The 24,850-nt window shown below is 39.8% G+C and overlaps 2 long non-coding RNA genes across 2 annotated transcripts; one reads left to right on the forward strand and one right to left on the reverse strand.

The window, feature by feature from the left end:
- Window positions 1-729: 729 nt before the first annotated feature.
- Window positions 730-13,825, reverse strand: LOC101794042 (uncharacterized). Its single transcript, XR_011806519.1, has 5 exons — window positions 12,948-13,825; window positions 12,275-12,452; window positions 10,717-10,790; window positions 2,823-2,872; window positions 730-1,834 (listed from the first exon to the last, which is right to left on the reverse strand). It is a non-coding gene; the product is annotated as an uncharacterized lncRNA (long non-coding RNA).
- On the forward strand, window positions 2,899-22,067 carry LOC119716311 (uncharacterized). Its single transcript, XR_011806520.1, has 3 exons — window positions 2,899-3,293; window positions 12,264-12,420; window positions 13,835-22,067. It is a non-coding gene; the product is annotated as an uncharacterized lncRNA (long non-coding RNA).
- Window positions 22,068-24,850: the final 2,783 nt, after the last annotated feature.

Below are 24,850 nucleotides of genomic sequence, written 5' to 3' on the forward strand. Positions count from 1 at the left end.
ACTCAAGTCATAGAACATTAAGGGAAAGAAAAAAAAAAAAAAAAACCACCAACACCACCACCAAAAAATAAATATGTATTTTGAAGAATAAATATGAAGGAATATTACAATAGTACCAATAGCCAATAGAAGTACTGGGCCATGTGGAAAATGTAAACATCCTAATGCTATCTGACTTTGCATCTTGTAAAGGTCTCAGACTCTGTTCATGAACGACTGAAATAAGATTCTATCAGAAGAGAGTGAAGACAGACTGCTAAGATCAGAGGTGGTCTTATCATCAAACAACATCAAACAACATCAAGCAACGCATGATCAAGGGATTACTCTCAGTTGCTGAATATCATGATAGGGTGGGAAGAAAGAAACTTCTGCACTGATTTGTCAGTAGGCTCAGCAACAAAAAGAGAATTTGAACATTACTAACCGTGCAAATCAGTTCTGCTGCCATCCTAGTTATAAGTGAGCAACTACATATTTAGTGTCAAAATGATAATTTCCAGTACATTATTAGAAAATTGGCAGAAGGTATAGGTTTTAAGTCTTATTCATATTCCTAAATAGCTGCTTGATTCTTCCTTTTGTTCAATGCAAAAACGTCAGTACCCAATGACTATTTGATTGTTGTTCATTGTGCAGAACATGAAGCATGCATATCTGAAGACCAAAACTAATCAAATGTGATATATTATGAAATAGTCTGTGAAGAAGAGAACCCAAAACTGTATGTCTTGTTTATCTTTAAGGATTTACTTCAGCAATATTCTTATCAGACACTGCATGTAATTATGCTTGTGCATCTTTTAACACAAAACTCAACATAATTTGATTGTTTTGTCATTCAAACTTCTACTGCCAAATCCTGAAGCACAATTCATGTACTATGTGCAATGTTGCAAATCATACAAATCACACTTGCCAAGCTGAGTTTGTCAAAGCGAACAGTTCAGAAAAAGCCACCATGTCTTCAATAAGTCTGTGAAAAATGAACACACTCATTAGCAATCTAATGGTCAAATCTACATACACTGCAGATCTATACACTGATTGTTATTTCCATAACAAGATAATTTTGAAATCTCTAGTCTGGGTGTATTTGTGTAACTCTTGTCAAATCTAGAGTTGAGGAACTGAGCTGGAAAATTTGATTTGAGGACATGAGTAAGATTCACTGTGGGAAATTCAGAATTCTTTTCTTTAAACCACAGAGGGCTGGCATCCTCACTAAATGATGGTTAACTTAAGAAGTCCTGGGTGTTCTCAGGAAAGAATTCGGTTTTTGCATGATTAAGTTCTAATTGGAGGAAGTGATTGTTTCACTGTTTCATATAACACAGCTGCACCTCCACTGAATTTTTTGGACTGGGTTTTAATTAACAATTAATTTGCATAGTGTTTCTTTTTTGTTTCCTCCTTGTTGAGTGGTTAGGGAGAGAAGAAGAAAAGATTGTGGTTTTTGTTTGTTTGTTTGTTTGTTTGTTTCTGCCACTAAATTTCATAATGCTAAACTGATGTGTCCTAGTTTCTTTAGGTTACATAGTTCTGGAGACAATCCAGAAGCTAGGGGACATAATTGTTCTGGTTGTATTGAATGGGGAGCAATCAAGCAAAATCACTTGGTTTGCCATGAAAAGTGTTCAACTGGTAAATGCAAATTTTTTAACAGAAATTGATACATAAGGAAAAGTGGGCCAGTACATCTGATATGTTGAACTGCAGAGACTACAACTTAGGACATACTGTACAGACAAAACTCAAAGTTGTTCCTTTTTGTAGTTCTTCCTGCTTTAAGTCAATGCTGGATGTACAATCATGCTAACGCACAGGGATGAGCCTGTAAGACCAAAAGAAGTTAAGCATTCAGCCCATGTGTTGACATAGCCTCCCAAAGTTTTGACATTCATGTTATCTCACTTCAAATACAAGGAACTGGTTATACAAATCTAAGGTTTACCAGTCAGAATATCTGAAGGACCATTTTCCCAGTCAGATCTCCTCAGAAAAATGAAGTACCTCCCTTTCTCAAAGCATAAAGAACATATTTGAAGGTACAGCTTTGTTTGAAGGAAAACACTCAAATACCCAAGAATTAAATCCTAGAATACTTATTATTAAGGGAGTTGCTACATACAGTGATAAGCACTATTTGTTTGGAGCAGTATATTTTAATTGAAACCTCTCAGGAGTAGAAATGCACATTTGGACATTGGATAATGAATAAATTGATTTGCTTCGATGCTCAAATTGCACAAACAATTTTATAAGTGTCTTGTGTTAGTCAAACAAAATATTTTGCTTGACTTGAAGGGTTTCATTTGTGTTTTTTAAATTTTAAAAATAAGTTCAGGTAAATGTAGCTTTGAAGCATCATTTTGTAACAAGAATAAAACTTTTTATGTATATAAAAGTTTATATATATATATGTACTTTTTTATCTAAAAGTTGTACAAAAAAAAAAAACATTTGGAAAGGGATGAAATTATTTAATGAATTCAGGCTGAACTCACAAATTGTTCTATTCAACATGAAAATGAATTATTTTAGTGGATAATTTACTTACCTGGAAAAGTTCCTTCGATTCTATTTCTGTGAGTGTTTGAAATGTATTAGCAAAATGCACCTCTCTATGTTTATGCATTGTACTGCATTTGCAGAAGATGTATCCACACATTAGCAGGTTTTAATGGTAAAAAAGGGGGAAATATGACTGGACAAAATCATGGTTTTGAGTTAGTCATCACCTGTAATGTGCAAGTGCTTCGTTCATCAACCTTAAAGCATATTCACAATATTCTTCCAAAAGTATGTGATCCATCTATTACCTTGTTGTCGTCTCCATAATAATCTTGGGCTCAGGGATAGATTTTAAGCTCTGTAAAATATAAATAGTTATGAATCACTCACAAGTTTGAATCACATCCACAGAGCCAGAGAAAAGCAGCGGAGGAAACTGGTTGTGAGAAGTTCAGTTAGAAGACATGAAACTTAGTAGGCCAGTTTTTTTGTTTGGTTGGTTGGTTGGTTTGTTTTGTTTTGTTTTCGGAGCTGTATTTTTGCAGAAATGCAAAACAAACCCAAAGGAATAACTCATCATGATGTTCCCTCAGCCAAAGTAACTGCAGACCATTTCACAGACTGAGAAACACTGAAGTGAAGAAGGAAAGATTTCTGGGTCACACGTGTGAGATGTCAGCTCTGAGGACTGCTGCAGACTTTTTGGTCCAGATTCATCTCTCATTCCCTTGACAAAGCTGCAGGACTCTACAGATAGACCACCAAGCTGTTGGGAAAAGGTAAGTATTGCCAGCAAGAGCTGATGCCTCTTGTGAGGCAATAGCTGTAGTCCTTGCTGAGATAAATCAGATTGAAAGAAGAAGTTGTCTGTTGGAGGGGCCTACATGAGCTCTCAGGAATTAACCTGACTCCAGTGGGTTATTTTGGTTAACTAAAACAGTAGTTGAAGTCCATATAAGATGAAGTACATGACTGGGATGCTGAAATGAAAAAGCAAAACAAATAACATGTGTGTCAGCTTCAGACTGAACCACCAGAACAGTAAGACAAGTATTTCTTTAAAATGTCATGGTTTGACTTTGGAACAACCTTTGATAATGTGTCAGTTCAGACTGAACAACCACAACAGTAAGAAGAATACTTCTTGTCATCCTTTGAAATGTCATGGTTTGATGTTGAATTGGCCTTTGATAAACATTTTGGTTTTTTGTTTGTTTGTTTGCTTCATTGTTTCCAGGATTAATATTTGATATTGCAGAAGCATATAAGAGACTGGGCCTTACCATCATTTAGATGTTAGTAATGCCCTCACTTCTGTCTGAGTGTGAGGATTCCTCTGTTCTCCAAATTCTGTTACTAGCAATTTCCTGTATGCCACGTTCCTGCATGCCACATTCCTTACTCATCTTTCCTAAGTCAGTGCCAATGCAAAGTAGAAATGACAAAGCATGTTATTCTGAAGCTTTTATTATTTATTTATTTATTGGCCTAAAATGTCAATATTCTTAGGTTTTCTTTCAGATGTTAGATATATTACCTCTTGTTTCTACTGTCATATTCCTGACCTGAACAGCTTCTGATCCTGTCACTTTCATACAGTTGCTCAGGAAACAGCCTGAGCAACACTTCCTGCACTGTGAAGACACATGTTCCTTTTAACACATTATAATTGAAATATATCTTTTTACTTTCAGAAGTGCTTGTCAGAGGAGAGATGAAATTCTAATTATGTCTCTATTCATATCTTCATTATGAAGACATAATGTGGTGACACCATTCAAAACATTCACAAAGTGACAGAAGTCACAGCTAGACTATTTTACAGAACGGGATGAACAATAAAATACCACTGAATGTAATCCAAAAGCAAGAACCATTTTGCTCTGTAAATTAGAACAATGTTATTATCATCATTCAAACTAAGTATATGAAATAAATTTGATTATTTTGCTTCTAGATATAGAATAATGAGAGATATGGAATGTGAGCATTTTTAGAAAAAAATAAATTCTAACAATTCAATTTTTAAAAATTTCCTGAAGCCATGTAGTCAGTCAAAATCCTTCTTTGGTCAACTTCAAATGATTGGAGTAATTAGACCACTAAGAATTGTTATTTTAAAATATATAGATTCATGGTCTCTCCAGAACAGGAACAGGATTTAAAAACATGTAGCCAGAAGCCTTTTTTGGTTTGTTTTGTTTTTCCTCATATTAATCAGAGTGCAACCTTTTCTCTCTGATGTGGATAGACTTTGAGCAGTAGTCAATATCTTTGTCTCCTTGATTTTAGGTTGAAATGCACCATTACCTTCAGACAATGAATTCATATTAGAGGGAAAATTAGAGAAAACAATGTATCATTTTGTTTAAACAATACTTAAAAGCAGATTACAGTAACTCTTCAGGATCTGCTGAAGGAGGGAAATACTTGCAGCTTCCTTATGTCTTCAGGCAATTCTTCACACAAAAAGGGAATTTCCAGAGTCAGTCTCTCAAATAAAATATTTGTATATCAATGCAGTTATTTTTGGAACTTTCCTTATGTGCAATGATATAGAACTGCACAAGGAAGAGGTGACTCAAATAGTCAAAACATCTCTAAGAAATTCAGGTGATGTCACACTCTGAAGTTTGCGCAGCTGCAGAATAGAGACTCTGGTATCAGGATAACCACTGCTTCTGACGGTGTTTGCTTTTCCTATGTGTTCTTGTAAATCCCCTGGCCAAAAGGCATTTTGAAGGGATATGTTTCCTTCTAAGAAGAGCAATAAGAATTTTCATGTTCTAACGCAAATGCTGATGAATAAGGATATCTTGTTTCAGTGCAAGCCCCAGATGAACTTCAAGTGCTGCCTATGGCAAAATACCAAAACCTAAATCAAAGTAATCTAAAAAAACTCTGTGCAAATGTGTTTAGTGTATGCTACAGTTTCCTCGGGTACTCAAATATACCTAGTATTCCATGTGAATTTTGTATTGTGAGTCTAACGCACAGTACATAAGTATGCCTTTGAGTCAAGCAGTTCCCACTCCTGAAACACTGTCTCCAGTGTGAAAACCCAAATCTTGGCTCTCTTCTCCCTCTGGTTGCTGCCATCTTTCCTGCTGTGTCCTTGTCCTGGTTTCAGTTAGAATTAATTTTCTTCCTAGTAGCTGATGGAATGCTGTGTTTTGGCTTAGGATGAGAAGAGTGCTGATAACACCCCGATGCTTTAATTGTTGCAGAGCAGTGCTTATACTAAGCCAAGGACATCTCAGCCTTTTGCTCTGTCCTGCCAACGGGCAGGCTGGGGGTGCAGTAAGAGCTGGGAGGGGACAGACCCAGGACAGGTGACCCAAACTAGCCAAAGGGGTATTCCATACCATCTGACGTCATGCTAAACAATATATAGGGGTGGCTAGCCGGGGAGAGGGGGCCGGACTGCTCGGGGTTAGGCTGGGCATTGGTCAGAGAGTGGTGAGCAATTGCATTGTGCATCACTTGTTTGTACATATTATTATTACTTTCCTATTATCACCATTGTATTATTAGTAGTATTAGTATTATTGTTATTATTATTTTTGTTATTATTATTTTCCTGTCTTATTAAACTGTCTTTATCTCAACTCACGGGCTTCACTTTCCATTTCTCTCCCCCGTCCCAGAGAGGGAGGGGGGAAGGTGAGCGAATGGCTGCGTGGTGTTTAGCTGCCGGCCGGGTTAAACCACGACAGTCCTGCAGAGCAGGGAGGTCTGCAAAAGAGCCAGTGGATGCTCTGCCCTCAGGTCCTTCAGATACACAGGTCAGCTTTCACCCACAATAGAGGAGAGAGAATGGTTTGGACTTCATACAGTATTACAACATCAAAAGTGCAATTCTACCATGATAGAAAGGAACCATTATCACAGAATTTCTAGGTTGGAAGAGACCTCAAGATCATCGAGTCCAACCTCTAACCTAATGCTAACAGTCCCCACTAAACCATATCCCTAAACTCTACATCTAAACGTCTTTTAAAGACTTCCAGGGATGGTGACTCCACCACCTCTCTGGGCAGCCTGTTCCAGTGCCTAACAACCCTTTCAGTAAAGAAGTTCTTCCTAACATCCAGCCTAAAACTCCCCTGGCGCAACTTAAGCCCATTCCCCCTCGTCCAGTCACCAGGTACGTGGGAGAACAGGCCAACCCCCACCTCGCTACAGCCTCCTTTAAGGTATCTGTAGAGAGCGATAAGGTCGCCCCTGAGCCTCCTCTTCTCCAGGCTGAACAAGCCCAGCTCCCTCAGCCACTCCTCGTAGGACTTGTTCTCCAGGCCCCTCACCAGCTTCGTCGCCCTTCTCTGGACCCGCTCAAGCACCTCGATGTCCTTCCTGTAGCAAGGGGCCCAAAACTGAACACAGTACTCGAGGTGCGGCCTCACCAGAGCCGAGTACAGGGGGACGATCACCTCCCTAGCCCTGCTGGTCACGCTGTTTCTGATACAAGCCAGGATGCCGTTGGCCTTCTTGGCCACCTGAGCACACTGCTGGCTCATATTCAGCCGACTGTCCACCATCACTCCCAGGTCCTTCTCTGCCTGGCAGCTCTCCAACCACTCATCTCCCAGCCTGTAGCTCTGCTTGGGGTTATTGCGCCCCAGGTGGAGGACCCGGTACTTGGCCTTGTTGAACTTCATGCAGTCACTTGGCCTTGTTGAACTTCATGCAGTTGACCTCAGCCCATCGGCACAGCCTATCCAGATCCTCCTGCAGAGCCTTCCTACCCTCGAGCAGAAGGTAGGTACTTTATACAAAGTATCACAGAATCATAGAATCATAAAGTTTGGAAGAGACCTTCAAGATCATCTGGTCCAACCATCACCCTACCACCAATGTCACCCACTAAATCATGTCCCTAAACACCACGACCAACCTTTCCTTAAACATTCCCAGGGATGGTGGCACAACCACTTCACTTCCCTGGGCAACCTGTTCCAACGCCTGACTGCTCTTTCTGAGAAGAAATTTCTCCTAATTTCCAACCTAAAACTCCCCTGGTGCAACTTGAAGCCATTCCCTCTAGTCCTATCACTAGTTACCTGTGAGAAGAGGCCAGTCTCCAGCTCCCCACACCTTCCTTTCAGGCAGCTGCAGAGAGCAATGACATCTTCACTGAGCCTCCTCTTCTCCAGACTAAACACCACCAGTTCCCTCAGCTGCTCCTAACAGAACTTGTGTTCCAGGCCATTCACCAGCTTCATAGCCCTTCTCTAGACATGCTCGAGCACGTCGATGTCCTTCTTGTAGTGAGGAGCACAAAGCTGAGCACAGTACTCAAGGTGCAGCCTCACCAGAGCTGAGTACAGGGAGACAATCACTCCCCTAGTCCTGCTGACCACACTGTTTCTTATATAAGTCAGGATGTTGTTGGCCTTCTTGGCCACCTGAGCACACTACCAGCCCATGTTCAGGCAAGCATCAATCAGCACTCCCAGATCCTTTTCTGCCTCTGTCCATTGACCCATCTTGTCCAGGTCCCTCTGCAGGACCTTCCTACCCTCCAGCAGATCGACACTTCCCCCCAGCTTGGTGTCATCTGTAAATTTACTGAGGGTACACTCAATTCCCTCATCCAAGTCATCAATAAAGATATTACAGAGGATGGGCCACTACACCAGCCCCGGGGAACACCACTGGTGACCAGTTGCCAGCTGGGTTTCAATCCATTCACCGCTACTCTGCATACGGTCAGCCAGCCTGTTTTTAACCCAGCAAAGTGTGTACCTGTCCAAGCCATGGGCTGCCAGTTTCTCCAGGAGAATGCTGTGGGAGACTGTGTCAAAGGCCTTGCTGAAGTCTAGGTGGACTACATCAACTTTCCCTCATCCATCAGGCGGGTCACCCGGTCACAGAAGGAGATGAGGTTGGTCAGGCAGGACTTGCCTTTCATGATCCCATGCTGGCTGGGCCTAACCCCCCAGTGTCTCATATACATTGCTTGATTCCATTCAAGATGACCTATTCCTTCACCTTTCCTGGCACCAAGGTCAGGCTGACAGGTCCTCCTTATGATCCTTCCTATAGATGAGTGTCATGTTAGCAAGTCTCCAGTCATCCAGGACCTCTCTGGATGACCAAGACTGCTGATAGATGAAGTAAAGTGTCCCAGCAAACACATCGGCCAGCTCTCTCAGCACACTCTTATGGATCCCATATGGCCCCATGGACTTGTGACAGTCCAGGTGGACCAGCAAATCTCAAACTGTTTGAACCTGAACTGTAGGGGGTTCTTCTGCACCTTGTCCCAGATTTCCAAGTAGTTTAATGGGAGGGCATTTAAATTAGTTACCTAATTCTTGGAACATGCAAAAACTGCTTGTAGTACGTGCTATATGAAAGAAAACCTTTTCATGGGAGAAATTCTTACTGAATGTCAGTCAGTCATCTCACTCAGGTCTAGGCATGTAAAAGTTTGGTGTCTAGCCTAGACTTCATCAATGGCCAATAGAGAGAGAACAAGATGGAGAGGATCCTTCATCCCACCTATGTGTCTGTCATTGTGAAACAGGACAATCTGCCCCTTGGAAGTGACTGTGCAAAGAACCTGATGAATGAGATAAGAAAATGTTCAGAAGTCCTGAAAGTCTGATGACCAAAACAGTTAAATTATTCTGGTTCTTCCTATAAGTTCCCTTCTCTTGTAACAATTGTGTTGGTTTGAATAGAACAAGCCAATGAAAATGTGCATTAAAGGAAAAAAAAATAAAATAAAATAAATAATACCCAAATACCCTTTGCAAATATGATTGGACATAATGGCGCAAGTGAGAATGAAAGAGAGAAATTGCAGGAGCAAACTAAATCATGATCCATTTCTTGCTCTATTGAACAGGAAACAGACATCCTAGAAGAATCTATTTATAAGTGCACTTAGAAATGAACCCCTAGAAACTCCCATTTTTAAGAGGAGGGAAAAAAAAAAAAAAAAAAAAAAAAAAAAAAAAAAAGAGGGTTTAATCAGCCTATATTCTTTTAATTCCCTGCAGCTCTTTGTACTGCTCATATCATAGATGAGAACATAGAAGCTGTTGACTTAACGTGTACCATAGACTTGAAAGAAAGTCGATTTAACAAAATTCAACAGTTATTATCCTCTGGGTTCAAATTACAGTAGTTATTGGTGGAGCTGATTCCAAGAACTGCCATCTAAAGTGCACTGTGCATTTTACTACAACATGGGAAATTTTTCCCATTTCATGAGCCTTGTGTTAAGCTAAGTTATTTATAAGGAAGTGAAAGAGAAACAGGAGGTGATACAGAGATGAAGAGGAATTTTGGACAATGGGAAGTGTCCCTTTTCTCAATCATCTGCCTCTTACCAGTGAAATCTTTCTGCTAATCTCCATGAGATTTGGATCCCGACCAGGACAATGATGTGGCAAACAAGGAAGTGTGAAAATACAAAACCTCTTGCATGCAGCAGCTAACTGTGCAATTCAGCAAGAATATTCACATCAACCATTAGTCAAAACTGTTACTTTTTTTTTTTTTCACCAAGAGTTTTGTACTTTGACACATGCCAAAGGGTTGAAGATCAATCAGTTTACAAGAATCATTTTAGGAATGATTTTTTCTGTTTCCTTCTGTTTCCTAGCTCTGGTCAGGAACAGATTTATCTGCTTGGGAGGTTAAAAGTTATGGCACATATTCTCTCTGTCATTTACCCCTCTCAGCTTCCCATCCACACTGCTACTGCATCTGACCAAAAATACACATTTCTTTTGAAGTGCTCACTATTGCAGCATATCCCTCCTTTCAATCCCTTCTGCAGATGTGCTCCTGATTTCAGGACAAATTTGACTTTTCCCAAGGAAATAACTACAGGGCTGGTACCCTAGGAAACCACAGACAAAACCGTAACAGAATTCAATGACAGTAGTTAAAGACATATTTATTTCAAAACTGATTTTTTCCTTTATGTTGATTGTTGTTGGTGGTGGTTTTTGTTGTTGTTGTTGTTAATGATGATCCACCAGTAGGATATCATACTGTGTTGTGCACAAAGATTCTCCATAATGTAAGTACTTCAAATCAGAATTAAAAAAAAAAAAAAAAGTAAATAAGATGGTTTAAACAAAAGGCAAAACATATGTAATTAACTTTGTAAATCCTGAGCAAATACTTCTTTTTTTTTTTTTTTTTTAACACTATGAGAAAATTCAAAATAGCTGATTACTGTACCTTCTGCTCTAAAAATCCCGAGGTCCACATGATTGATTTATTGCAATACATCACAGAAGACTCAAATTAACCATCTGTCAAATAAGAAACAGTAAGTTTATTATGAAACCTGAAATATACTTTCAAATTTGATGTTAAGCCTAATGGATCTTTTTTTCTATAGTTAGGACATGATCTGTTCATTGGAATGTGACTGCTCATGAATTTGACGGTTCTCTTGGGCAAGGGCACTCCAGAAATGCAGACTCTCTCATGTTCATAGTATAGAAAATTTTCAGCTCTTATTACTTGTCACTTTGCAGTATTCTGGAACAAATCCAAGCATTTTGGTTCCATTTCAGGATTTAGAGAAGTGAGGGGCAATGCAGCGTTTTCAAATATGTGCACATTTTCCCTAAATATGTAGGTAAGGGCTTTTTTCATTGGAAGTATTTGGCTTCAGTAAAAAATAAATAAATAATACATTTAAAGTGTGTACCAAATACAAAACAGCCATCTTTTGAATGATGGCAGGAGCAAGAGAGGCAAGAATGGTTTAACATTTCAGTAGTTGAGTCACACAGGTTGGTAAATCCAGAACTGTGATGGTCAATTAAATGACACTGCACACAGACCTATTACTGCTGGAAGTTTTTGAGGGATCTTCATTCATCCTTGCAGCCAGTGAGAGAGTAAAGTGGATCATAGTCCATAGCACTTGGTTAACATTTTTTCAATATTACTTATAGCTCCTGCAATGGCATAATTAATGACAATGAGCTTTTAAGCAAGGCTGCCTTGACCTGGACACATTGCTTAATTGTGTATTTGCTTGGTGAATATCTCTTTCAAACATTTTATTTCAGTATTTAAACCCTGAAGGCACAGATGTTTTAAAGCAAAAGAAGAGAAGACTGAATATACAATTTATATTCTGATGGTCTCCAAGTTTTATTTTAAGATTAAACGGGATCATCTTTAGATGATGAGTAAAGCACATTCAAGAATTGTGTTGCTTTTCTGTAACACATGTTAGAAATATAGATTAATTCAGTATTATGCCTTGTTTTTTATATATGCTTTGCAGGTGTAAGTATTCTTTAGAGAACACAGCCTTGAAAATGAGACAATATATTCCAAAATCTGTCTCTGGATAAAAAGAATGAAGAAAAAGGCCCAAAACTTATGTCCCTGATTGTGTAAAAATAAAAATTTAAATTAAAAAAAAAAAAGGCAACAACACAAAACATTTATTTACTAGCAGGTTATACATTAGTTTAAATTCTTTGTTTTTAAAATTTTCCAGTTCCTCCAGAGCAGAAAACTGAGAAACAAAGCTATTTCATAACATTTGACTATTTTTGGAAATGATCTTTTTCTCAAGATATGTAAAAGTTTATTTTCACAGTATGCAACACTTAGTGATCCAAAACCATGGTACATGGTTTTATACCATGGCCATGGTACAGCACACCCATTATTTTCTTAACTTCAACAAACTTAATTGTTTTACACATTATTTATAGGAACTGCAAGCAAGTAAAGCTAGATTAAGTTTTTTTTCCTAGATTTCACTTACCCGTTTACTGACTCTGAAGAACATGCAAGCAACTGTAAGTAGGAAAAAGTCCTGTTTGGATGTTGATGTTCAGAGGCATCAAAAGGACATTGTCAGTGCTGAGCACTCCTTCGCATGCATGTAGCTTTGAGCACGTGTGTATTCATGTAAGTATATTTATATTTCAGTATACTAGCACCTACAGCATTGCAAGAAAATGATGCAGGGAATGTATAATTGTTCAAATGAATTGGTACCTGTAAAATGTTTCACTTCATTTTGTACCACAAATCTAAAGCTCAGAGACTCAGAATTCTGGTTGTCATTCCATCTTCCTAAAACCCAATGTGCACGTGGTTCCAAAACTCCAAGAAGAGTAGTAGGTAAGTGACTAATGTCTTTTTAACCTGTTCTTCTTAAATGTTTCCAGGAATGGAGATTTAAAGTCTCACCAGGTACTCTGCTGCACCACTCAACTACCCTGGCATTAGAGCACTTATCCTAACTGCTAAGCTAAGTCTTTTCACAGCAGAGAGCAAGAAAACTTCCCTCCTTCTTTCCCCTTTGCCAGTACAACCCATGTATCTGTGGAGTGGTGTCACATCTTTCTTCAATCCTCTCCTCTAGACTTAGCAATCCCACTGCCTTACATTTCCATGTAGGATATGTTTTAAATAACATTCCTGTGGCTCACCTCTGTGCTCTCTTCAGCTGGTCTCTGCCTTTCTAGATGCATGGTGCACAAAACTGTACGTGAAACTTTCCTCGGAGACTTATCAGAACCTTATGGAGCAGAATGATGATTTCATTTGTATTACTTCCTGGATGATGTTTGTCTTCTTCAAAAGATGAAAACATTTTTAAGCTTGTGATCAACTGTTAAGCAATTCCTCATTCTGCATGGTAATGTGCAATATTTAACCACAGACACAGCATTTAAACTCCTTTATAAACTGCATCCTTTTCTATTCATGTCTTGAAGATCAAACTTAAATGCATATCTCAGTCTGCTTTAATGTGCACCTGTAAATTCCATAAGTTTTCATTGCTTTTATACATAACACCTGTACTTCATATTACATGCTTAGTTAAAAACTGATAGCTGGTTTTGTTTCCTAACTCCACTATTTAAAAACACTATTTTAAAAATATATATTATATATTCTTTTGTCTGTGAGGCCTTACTTCTAGTATTAATCATTCACAAAGCCTACTAAGAACTGATATGTCCATGTATTTATTCCAAATAGAGATATATTAAGCAATAGTTTATTAACCAAACCTCAGAAAAACAACCACTGCCCTCCATGCTGTTCAGCTTCCCTTGCGTTACTCTGTGCAGGATGATGAAATGGAAACCCTGTTTCCAGCTCTACGTAGAAGAATAAGAAGAATTCACATGTGTTTCTAAGAAAATAAAACTAAGCATTTTGAATGAGATACTAGTACAAATCATCCCAATTTTTAATAACATGGCCAGACAGAACTTGGCTAGGTCTTTGTTAAAATGTGGTAGCTTAGTTAGGTCTAATATTAATCACACCTGGTCATTTAAAGCATTTTCTATAATTCTCACAACAGGCCTTCAGCATTGGATAAGAGTAGCTGTTGAAATCATAATACCAAGTTAAGCTAAAGAGCTGAGGAAGAGGATGACTGGTACTACACTGACTTCTCCAGGGACTCTATCTCTGCTCTGGAAGATCAGCAACCACAGCATGCACCGGGCCTGAGCCTGTAAAGGACAATGTGATCCCATGAGGGAAGTGAATGTTGCAAGTTGTTTTGCCAATCTTTGTCTCAAAGCGGTGTTGCCACATTTCATGTTTTATTACTCAACTTACTAAAATTAGATTTCTTGAGATCTAAAAAAAAATGCATACTATTGTTTTGTGACCTCTTCCCTCACTCTACAACGTTCAAATGGTTTGGTCAACCATACCAAACTTCCACACACCTCACATGACTACAGCAACTCTTTTTAAGGACAGATTTGCTGTAGGATTTGTCTGTCATTTTCCTCTCTCTACAGCAGTCACAGGTTAACTTATTGCTATAATTTTGGATTTAATAGTACTTGATATTTCAAGCACCTCATAAACACTGAATTAGGTTAATATACAGTATAGCTTCTATTTCTGTGGTTGCCCTTTAAAGACAATTCAGTACACCTTCATCTGTGCAACTTTAGCTATCTCAGAATCACAGAATCTAATTTCTAAGTCATAGAATCACAGACCTCTGCAGGTCATTTGCTCAAAAAGGGACACCTGCACCAGCTTGCCCATGTCCAGGATGCTTTTGAGGATCTCCAAAGAGAAGAATACATAAGCTTTCTGGGCAGCCTGTGCCAGGGCTCCATCACCTGCACAGCACAGAGTTGCTGTCTGGTGCTCAGAGGGAGCATCCTGTGTGCCCAGCTGTGCCCATTGCCTCCTGTTCTGGCACTGGGCACCACTGACAAGAGCCTGGCTCCATCTCCTTTCCACCCTCCCTTCAGGTATTTATAGACATTGACGAGATCTCCCGAAGCCCCCTCTTCTCCAGGCTGAGCAGTCCCAGCTCTCAGCCTTTCGTCACAGGAGAGATGCTCCAGTCCCTTCATCAGCATGGTGGCCCTTTACAGTATGTCCATGTCCCTCTTTTACACAGGGCCCCAGAACTGGACACAGGGGGATGGTACATAATAATAATAATAATAATAATAATAATAATAATAATAATAATAAACAAAGCAAGTGTTGCACAATGCAACTGCTCACCACCCACCCAGCCAGTCCCTGAGCAATGGCAGCCCTCCCCAGCCAAATTACCCAGCTTTTGTTGCTGAGCACAATGCCATGTATGGGACATCCTTTTGGTCAGTCTGGGCCACCTCCTGGCTGTGTCTCCTCCCAGCTCCTTGTGCACCCCCAGGTACCTCGCTGGCAGGGCAGGACCAGGAGCTGAACAGTCCTTGGCTCTGTGAGCATTGCTCTACAGCAACTAAAACATCCCTTTGTTATCAGCATTATTCCCGAATCCAAACCACAGCACCATACCAGCTACTAGGAAGAAAAATAACTCTATCCCAAACAAAACCAGGACACAAGGCTGAAGCTCTAAGCCATATTTTAGTGTGTTGTCTAGATCTGATGCAATCTTGAGTTAATTGGTCTGTGTTATGGCTCAGAGTGGTGCAGCAGTACTGGCTAATAATAAGGAAGTCTGGTTGGTTCTCTGCTTGGTGTTACTTATTCTTCTCAAGGAAGGCTTGAGAAAAGTGCCACAAGCCAATGTGCCTCTTTTTTGGAAAAAGGACTGGGGTCATGGGAAAGGGAAAAATGTGACAGTATCTTTGGTAAAGCTAGAGGCTGGGTAAAAAGCGTGTGTGTTCTAAGTCCATATTTGCTTTCTTTCCTACTTTCTACTACACTTTCTTTTCCACTTGTTATAAAATTACTGCATGGCACTTCTGTCAGAATAGTAATTGCTTCAGATGTCTCGTTTTCTGTTACAGTGATTTTATACCAGATATCTATTATTTAAAATTATCTTTTCTGAGTCCCACAGGGTTGTGCTCTATAAGCATTAAAAGTTAACATAAGTTATTTTTTTTTCTTTTATGTTACATGAAAGAAATCCATGTGTAAGTACAAGAAGCTAGAAGCTGTATAGTCTAATTAATGATCTAGTCTCACAACACACAATCTGTAAGTACATCACAGCCTGCAGATTTAACAAATCTAGCCCAGCTGAGCTGTGTGCATTGCTTGTCTATTCTCATTCACTCTAGAGCATAGTAATGATGTTATGGTCTATGTTCTGTTAGCAAGGTAAGCATAACTTGAGAACAGGTTGTACTAAGTATTTAGAATGTTGTATATTTCCAAGAAAACTCAGAATTCTGGCAAAAGGCATCAGCTTTGGTCCTGACTTACCACAAGTTTTGCTCCTTGTCAAACTAGAGCAGATGTGTAGATTTGAGAAAGCAGGTCTCTCAGATCCCAGTTCTATGAATCCAAAAACTTTTTGGATTCAAAACTACTCTTGGTCATACATTCAAGAGCAGGTTTAGCTGCCCGAGAGATTAATCTGGCAAATAACTGCTAACCCTAGTCTGAATCTTCTCCCATCCCACAGTAATAATAGTAAAATGAAAGCTGAATTTTATTTTCTTCGGTATTGTTCAAAAGATGGTAGTGGCAGCGATGTAGACAGCTGTCTCATGATCTGTCACAGCTTTCATTTTCGCAGACATAGGCTGGGCTTTTCTGAAACTTTGGAACAGGTATGGCAAACAAGGGCAGAGTTTCCCAGAATTTAACACTACTCACTTGTAACTGATGTAAGTGACCTCAGTGGTTGCAGTCACACATCCTGAATGAAAGCTGAACAATATGAAGATTTCATTTTTTTCTCAAGGAACCGCAATAAGGCAATGAGTGATGTTGTGTAATGAAGATTCTAATAACTCCAAAAACACTGGTGTCAGTAAGTGCATGATGTATCCATTCATTTAAGATCTGGCACTATTGTGCATATTAGCCACAGGAAAAAAAAGTCCTTTCTTAGCAGGAACATTCACATCATTAAGTGAGTACTTTTTTTTCTCAGAGTTTTGGGAGCCATTGCAATCCTCAGTATAATACCTACAGCAGCGCACACAGGCTAACATCCTTCTGTTGTGAGCTCGATAGAGAACACCTCTCTGGCACAACAACTGTGACTTCACTGTACACCTATGATTAATTTAAACTAATTGCAAATGACAGAAAAAACATCTGTGTGGGAATTGTATAGTGGACTGTTTTTTTGGTCTTCTTGACAAGGTATGGTCACTGATCTGTTAGTGTGGTGGAGTCAAATTCCTTCTGCCCTATTTAGAGCAGTAAATGACAACTACCTCCAGAGCAACCCAGAGAAAAGTCAGGCTGGGGCAGGTCATGTTCAGACTTCTCACTATGATAAACTAATTCTAACTGTAGCTTTTAATAAATTAATTCTAACTATAGCTGTTGATTTGTAGCAAAATGCTTCATTATTTTCTATTCACCAGGCAGGTTAACTAAGCTAGTTTCCACCTTCCATAAAAATGTAATTTTGTATTATGTAAAAATGCAAACTATGAGGCTACAATAAAGTTCTGGGACACAGAACCAACACTAAGGAGAGTCTTCCTTTAATGTTTAATCTTTCTTTGTTACACATTAAAGTAAAGAAACATAAAGGATTAAAATACACAGCAGCCTTTTGTTCCTGACCTGTGTCCAGTGATAATCACCTGGCAATTGCAATTGTTTCTGGAGAAAATGTAGTGACGTTAACTTGATTTTGAAGGGCCAGGAATGATGGGTGTGCTTCACCCTGGTAGTGTTTCACTTCAGACAAGACCTGTGCTTCAAAACCAGTCCTCTGATCATCTCCATTGTTTACACTTGTGTTCGTTCACACTGGGAGCAGATGGATGTGAGCAAATTTGGTCCCTTTGGGATGGTACTGAGCCAAAAAATATATTACCTTGCTGGCAGATGCTCAGTCCACTGGACCAAACCTGAATTGGTCTGGAGTATCCTCTTCCCAAATGAATGCCCAAGCCTTAGCACCCATTATTTCACCTTCCACATCTACTTTATTCCTTAATATAGACATAGACTTTGGTGCCTGGATAGAGTGTAGGCAGGCAGACTTTTGGTAGTGACTGAATTGTGGTGTGGAATTCCCCTTTCTTTCAGCCTGAAAGCTCTCTAGTTGGTGCCTTGTCCTTAGGTGGCTACCAGAAGCCAACCCAGCTGGTCTCTCACTCCTTGTCCTCAAGAGGAATGGGGAGAAAATATGATGAAAAATGTTGTGGGTCAAGAGAAAGACAGGGAGATTACTTACCAATTACCATCACAGACTCAACTTGGGGAAGATTAATTTTATTTATTGCCAATAAAAAATAGAGTAGGAAGGTGAGAAACAAAGACAACACCAAAACCACCTTCTCCCCACCCACCTCTTCTTCCCAGGCTCTATTGAACTCTTTCACTCCTGATTCTTCTATCTCTTCTCCCCCACCCAACGGGATGTGGTCAGTTCATAACACTTAATTTTGGCTGTTCCTTCCTCCTCACACTGTTCTCCTGCCCCCTCATACAGGATACAGTTTTTCACCAACTGCTCCCACATGGGTGCTTCCCACGGGCTACATTTCTTCACAAACTATTCCAATTATGGGTTCCCCACAGGCCCTGCCAGGCACCCTGCTCCAGCATGGTCTCCTCTCTGCACGTGGCAACTTCCTTCAGGGCACATCCACCTGCTGTGGCATGGTGTCCTCCATGGGCTGTATTGTGGAGATCTGCTCCGGCATTGTCTTCCACAGGCTGTAGGGGGACAGCCTGCTCCACCAGGGGCCTCTTCATGGGCTGCAAGGGAACTTGTGCTGCATGCCTGGAGCACCTCCTGCCCTCCAGCTGCATTCACCTTGGGGGCTGCAGGGTTGCTGCTCTCTCAGCTCTCTCCCCTCCCTCCCAGCTGCTGGAGCACAGCAGATTTCCCATCTCTTCAATTGCTCTCCCAGAGGCCCACCCAGCATCACTCATGGCTCAGCTCTGGCCAGCAGCAGGTCCCTTTTGGAGCTGTCCGGAGCTGGCTCTGATCTGACATGGGGCAGCTGCTGGGCTCTGCTCACAGAAGCCAACCCCACTGACACCCTGACACCAAAACTTCACCACATAAATCCAATATGTTAGCTTCTACCTAAATTCTCTCAATTTTATTCAAAAATGGTTGTCCCTTAAAAGTTTAATTGTCAAAGTCAAAATCTTATATTATCATGAGAACTCTAATTTTAAAAATATTTTAAATGTGGTTAACTAAAATAGCTCACTTTGGCTTTTACGTTCTGTATTTCTTTTTTCATGAGCAATCAAACTTTGAAGTAAATATTTGTTTAAACTGAAAAAAAAAAAAAAAGAATTTTTTTTACTCAAAAAGTCTCAAAATGCATAATTTCATCACCTTCAAAGTACTTTAATGTAAACCGAAAAAGTGACCAAAATTTGACAAGCCTTTTTTACACCTACAATTTTAATCTGGACATCTCTATCTATTCAGGTAAACTACTTTTGGTTCAATAAAAAAAATAAAAATCTAAGAAGCTTCCGCACATGAAGCAGTCTCTGAGAGCAGCAGTGATATCTTTTAATGCTTATCCTTGTGGTATACTTTTCTACTGGAGAAGCTTACCATGCCGGTTTATCAACTCAGCTTTCCAACAGAGAAATATTCCACATTACAGATTTCACTGAGAGAAATTATTAAAATTACAAAAAAGAAATGAATTTGGAAAGGATGACCAGAGGTCCTCTAGACCAAAAAAAGAGCTATTTCCTTTAGCTCCCACAGGTGAACCCCATTTGGGCCCATGGACTTGTGTATGCCCAGTTTGCTTAAGTAGTCCCTGACTGCCAATAGCAAAGGTGATACTCTGTCCCCATGGCCACACTCTGCCAACAGCCTCCAGGGCCTGTGAAGCACCAGGCTGTACACTGAAAACAGTTGAAGAGACAACCTTAAGTACTTCAACCTTTTTCATTTCCTTAGTCATTAGTTTCCCTGAGCCACCAAGTTGTGCAACCATAGATTCATTAGTCTTCCCTTTGCTGCCAGTGTATTTGTCGCCCTTCACATCTACCACAATTTTAAATTCCAGCTGAGTTCTATTTTTTCTAAATCCACCCCTGCATGCCCAGACAAAATGTTTATACCTCTCCCAGATAGCTTATCCCCATGCTTATCTTCTGTGAGTCTCCTTTTTTTGCATTTGAGCGTGCTCGGGAGTTGCCTGTTCATTCATGCTGGCTTTCTGCCATGCCTGCTGGAGCTTCTGCACACCCATGTGGACTCCCATGGCTAAGTCCAAACAGTCTTAAAGGATTCAAACATAAACAAACATCAGCTTGAATTCCAGCCTCAGGGTTACTCTCTCCTCATAGGTGTGGGACTTTGATGCTGCTGCAAAAAAGACAGTATGTGTAAAACCCAGCGGAAGGATATAGTCCCCCTAAGGAATGTGACTATGCTTAAGAGGAATCAGAAAAAAAATATATTTTTGCTATAATAATAAGCCAGCTCAGCACTTCTTGTTGGTATGTGGTTGAACAGACATCACTGACTTTCTAAAATTTCTTCTTTCTCTTTTCCATGTGTTTCTGATTTGGTTAGTCACGTGGAGCCTGGTTAAGCAACCGCTAAGGCTGGTAACCAGCTACATGAATAACTGTGCTAAAGTTAGCAAGACTGCTTTGTGACTCACTCTTCCCCACTCGAGTACAAACAGCCCTTATTTGGTTGTGCAGCCTTTTAATGCTTGTGTTGCTTTTTAATGATGACAAGGTCAAAATGCACCATTCTAGAAAGCTCAGTATAACTTGCTTTGTGTAAAACAAACGCTGCAACTCTGCTTCAGGGAGGACAATTTTGGTGAAAGAAAATCTTAGTAGTATAACGAAGTTTATCAAGAAGCTGATATTATTGTCCTTACACCCAATTATTGGAAATCAGACAGGAGAATAGAAGGACCCAGCCCAAACCCAGGAGCTGCCTGACCAGCAGGCTGTCAGCTTTCCAGACATGAATTAGTGTCATGAATTAGAAATCATTTGAACAAAGACAATAACATGGTCATATCTGACAAATTCTAGAGAAGAAAAAAAAAAACTTTATGAAAAAAAAAAATACCAACACATTCACATATGGTTGGGTTTTATTTTTTCACCATCCTTTTTTTTCTCAGTTCTATCCCTCTCAATTTAGATGATGTACACAGTCTCACACATTTTATTCTAGAGCATAAAACCCCAGTGGTATGTCTGTAATTCTTCTGGAATTGCTTTACTGCTTCATTTTATCTCAATGAAGTCTTTAGCCTCTCTGAGGGGCGGTTTATTTCCATGTTAGAAACAGGATTTTGAAAATTATGTTAAATGCAGAGTTTGGGGTTTTACTTATATTCCAGAGACCTATAGAAATCATCCGTGCTCAGCACAGGTCAAGATACGAGAGCTTGTCTTTCTGTGCCTACTATGCCTTTCAAAACCCAGTCTCTGTCATCACTGAAACCCAAACTCATTGTGCTGTCCCTGCAGGTATGGACATGTGCAGATCCTCGGGGTGAGTCAGGACTGCCTCACATTGCTCCTTATTTTGGGTAACTTTTAGTGTTGACAAACTCAGTGCAGCATTTCCATGCAACCAGCCTTTCCATGCTGCTACAGCAGCGAGAGAGTAATAAGGGTCTGCCTGTCCTTGCAGCACCACTACATGACCAGTCTCAGTTTGTTTTGAATGAGACTCTGCCACTTATCACAGAGATTCACTGCTGCATTACCAGAAACCTGAGGTTACCTTGAGCCAAGTATGAAATTAAAGGTTTCCTGCATGAAAGGATACAGTTTTGTTAAGACAAGACTTTAAATTGCAAGGCTTTAAATTGCATCTTGACCCAGTCCTATAAAGACAGTGTTAAGCCAGACTTACAAATGGGTGGGAAGAGCTACAAAAAGGTAATTCACAAATGAAAGGTGATTCTAGCAGGTGCCCCTGCTCCTGTGCCAGTAAGATTTGTATCCATACTGCAGCGAGATGCAGCTGACTGACCACCTGCCCTCTTCCCTTCTCTCTGTCCTGTACGAAGGCTTCTGGAGGAAGGAAAGACTGCATGCACCCAAAGGGTTTATCTTATGACTTAAATTTAAAGTGAATGATGAATATTATTATATGGAATTTTTTAAGAGATCTGTATACCTCTTTTACCCATAGGAAAGATATTCCTTATCCATGGCATTGACCAGAGAAGCAGACAAATACAACAAGGTAAGATGTCAAACATCACAAGTGAATGTAACATTCACAGGAAGGCTATCTCCCTTGTGGCTTATTGCTCAAGGTGATTATTGTAAAATCTTTTCTCTACATTTGCATCATTTTCCCACATTATGACCCAGTCAAAATATTCTAAATACAAAGTCATTAATTGCAAAGTTAATTCTAAACAGCCATAAGATGGTAAATCAACAAGTCGAGATATGTTAAGCCTGATTGCTTAATTACTAGTAACCTAAGTCTGTTAGTTCTTATCACACTGTTTGTGCTGCACACAAACCTCTAATCCCTTCCTCAGGCCTTTCTTCCCCTAAAGCAGCAGGGCATCAGGTATATCCTGCTGGGAAATAGCTCAATGCATCTTGACTCAGACAAACAGAAGGGAAGAACCGGGTTGCCTCTCTCCAGAAATGGGCTGGCATGCTGCTGAGAGGCCTCAGCAGCGACTGGAGTGCTTTACTTTCACAGAATAGGGGTATGTAGCCCTGGTTTCCCTGTCTCAGGGGACTCCATTGAAAAGATGCCCCTCAGGGGTGAAATCCATGGAAATGGAGTGCAGAAGCCATGGAGATGGGACACCCTCTGCAGAGTAGACTTAGCCAAGAAAAATAGCTAATAATAACCATGAGTGAGCTCCAGATTTGTGTTGCTCAGAGGCAATTTTGCATCTAAAAGGAGTGTGCCATGCAAAGATGAGATGAGGAGAATGAAAGATGGTTTGTGGAAAAATAATGGCAAGGTTCTACATGCAGATTGGGCCTCACTGGGCTTAGTCCTAAGAAACTGAAGAAAGAAAATAAATAAATAAATAAATAAATAAATAAATAAATAAATAAATAAATAAATAAATAATCCAAGTCAAAGATACGCCAAGTCTGATTTTTTTTATTATTATTATTTTTAAATCAAATTAAATAACCAGAACAAAAGGTATTGATTGTCCTAGAGACCTTAAGAGTCCAGGTCTATCCGGTTTGGTTGGAGCTTAAATACAATATTGCATAATTCACAAGTGACCCAAACAAAACATTTCCCAGAAATTTTTGACCATTTGTTTTCCATGGTATTTACTATGGTGGGTTGACCACAGGCAGCAGGTAATCACCACACAGCCACTTGCTCACTCCCCACCCCACCCACAATGGGAAGAGTGAGAGATTACGAAAAAATAAAATAAAATAAAATAAACTCATGGATGGAGATAAAGTGAAGAAATCAGAAGAAAAAAGAAAATGTGATGCAAAGGCAATCACTCACTACTTCTCACAAGCAGATTGATACCCGGCCAGTCTCCATGAAATGACTACCTCAAAATACAACCTCCATTTCCACCTTCTTCTTCTGGCAGCCCAGTTTTATTTCTGAGCATGGCACTCTATCATAGAGAACATCCTTTTGACAAATTCAGGTCAGCTGTCCTGGCTACATCCTCTACCAGCTTTTTGTCCACCCCCAGTCTATTCAATGAAAACCTTGACTCTGTGCAAGCACTGTTCACCAATACTCAAAACATTGATGTGTTATCAACACTTATAGCCACAAATCCAAACACTGTACCATGCCGGCTGCTATAAAGAAAGCTAGCTCCACCCCAGCCAGATCCAATGCATTCACAAAGACAATTTAGCAACTCTTGACCTGCACTAACTCCACTGTTGGCCACATTCAGGTTGGCCAGAGTCCAGCTGAGCCTTCTGTCCAAGTCAAATGACCAGGAAACAATGATCATTCACCACTGAATCATTCAGTTCTACTTCACTTTTTCATCCCACTGCAGGGCACAAAACTGCTCATGTCCAAAGGAGGCTCAGGTCTTGATTTCTATATTTATTTTTTTTCCCCAGACCGCAGAGACTGGTGCCCATCAATGGGTTCCTCATAGGACATCATTTCATGAAATATGCTTGTTCACAGTAGGGTTACTCAGCTCATTAAATGTCACAGTGTAAAAATTTCTGTGGCAATCTTGTGAACCTCCTTAATAGATCTTTACGTCATATATATATACAAACACTTTTATTTTCAAGTTGTGGCTACAGTTATTCCTATTAATTATTAAACGTCTCTAACAGTGTTTCTTCTGACTGACTTAAAACTCCTCTATTCTCTGGCATAGGCACAGGTTCTCTGCTGAATGCAAAAGATGTGATTATGACATTTGGCCAGTAAATTAGCTTTACCTGACCCACAACAGCTTGTGTCATTCAAAACCAAGGCAAAACATAAAGTGTGCAAAATTCACACAGAAATGTCTTTAAATTAGCATTCTATTCTTTTTAATATTGGTCTTCCTACCAGAATTAAATTGATTCCCAATGGTTTTGAGCCCAAATAAAATGAGTTTATTCTCATTAAATTATTTTTGTTTCAATTCAAGCCCCACATTAACTTAAAAACCCTCTTGAAAAAAAAAAAAGGGGGGGGGGGGTGAGTTGACAGATATCTATCAGAAGATAAAATGGAGCATAAAGTCTGTCATTTCTCAACAAACGCGTGCATTTACACTCTCCTTTTCAGCTTTGCCCATGGCCCAGTTAAAAATACAAAGAAGATGTTTAGTATTCTGTCATTTGGAATGCCTTTTGAGGCCTTCAAATTCCACTCATGCATGTGAGGAATTAATCACAAGACTCATGGAGCTTAAACACATCCTCATCTCACCTGCCACCCAGACCCTGGTCCAATATCAAGTAGAAGCCCCATTCTTTTAACAACTATTTCAGACCTTACTGTGTAATGCAGTTCTCT

Source organism: Anas platyrhynchos, chromosome 1, assembly GCF_047663525.1.
Source record: "Anas platyrhynchos isolate ZD024472 breed Pekin duck chromosome 1, IASCAAS_PekinDuck_T2T, whole genome shotgun sequence".
NCBI lineage: Eukaryota > Metazoa > Chordata > Aves > Anseriformes > Anatidae > Anas > Anas platyrhynchos.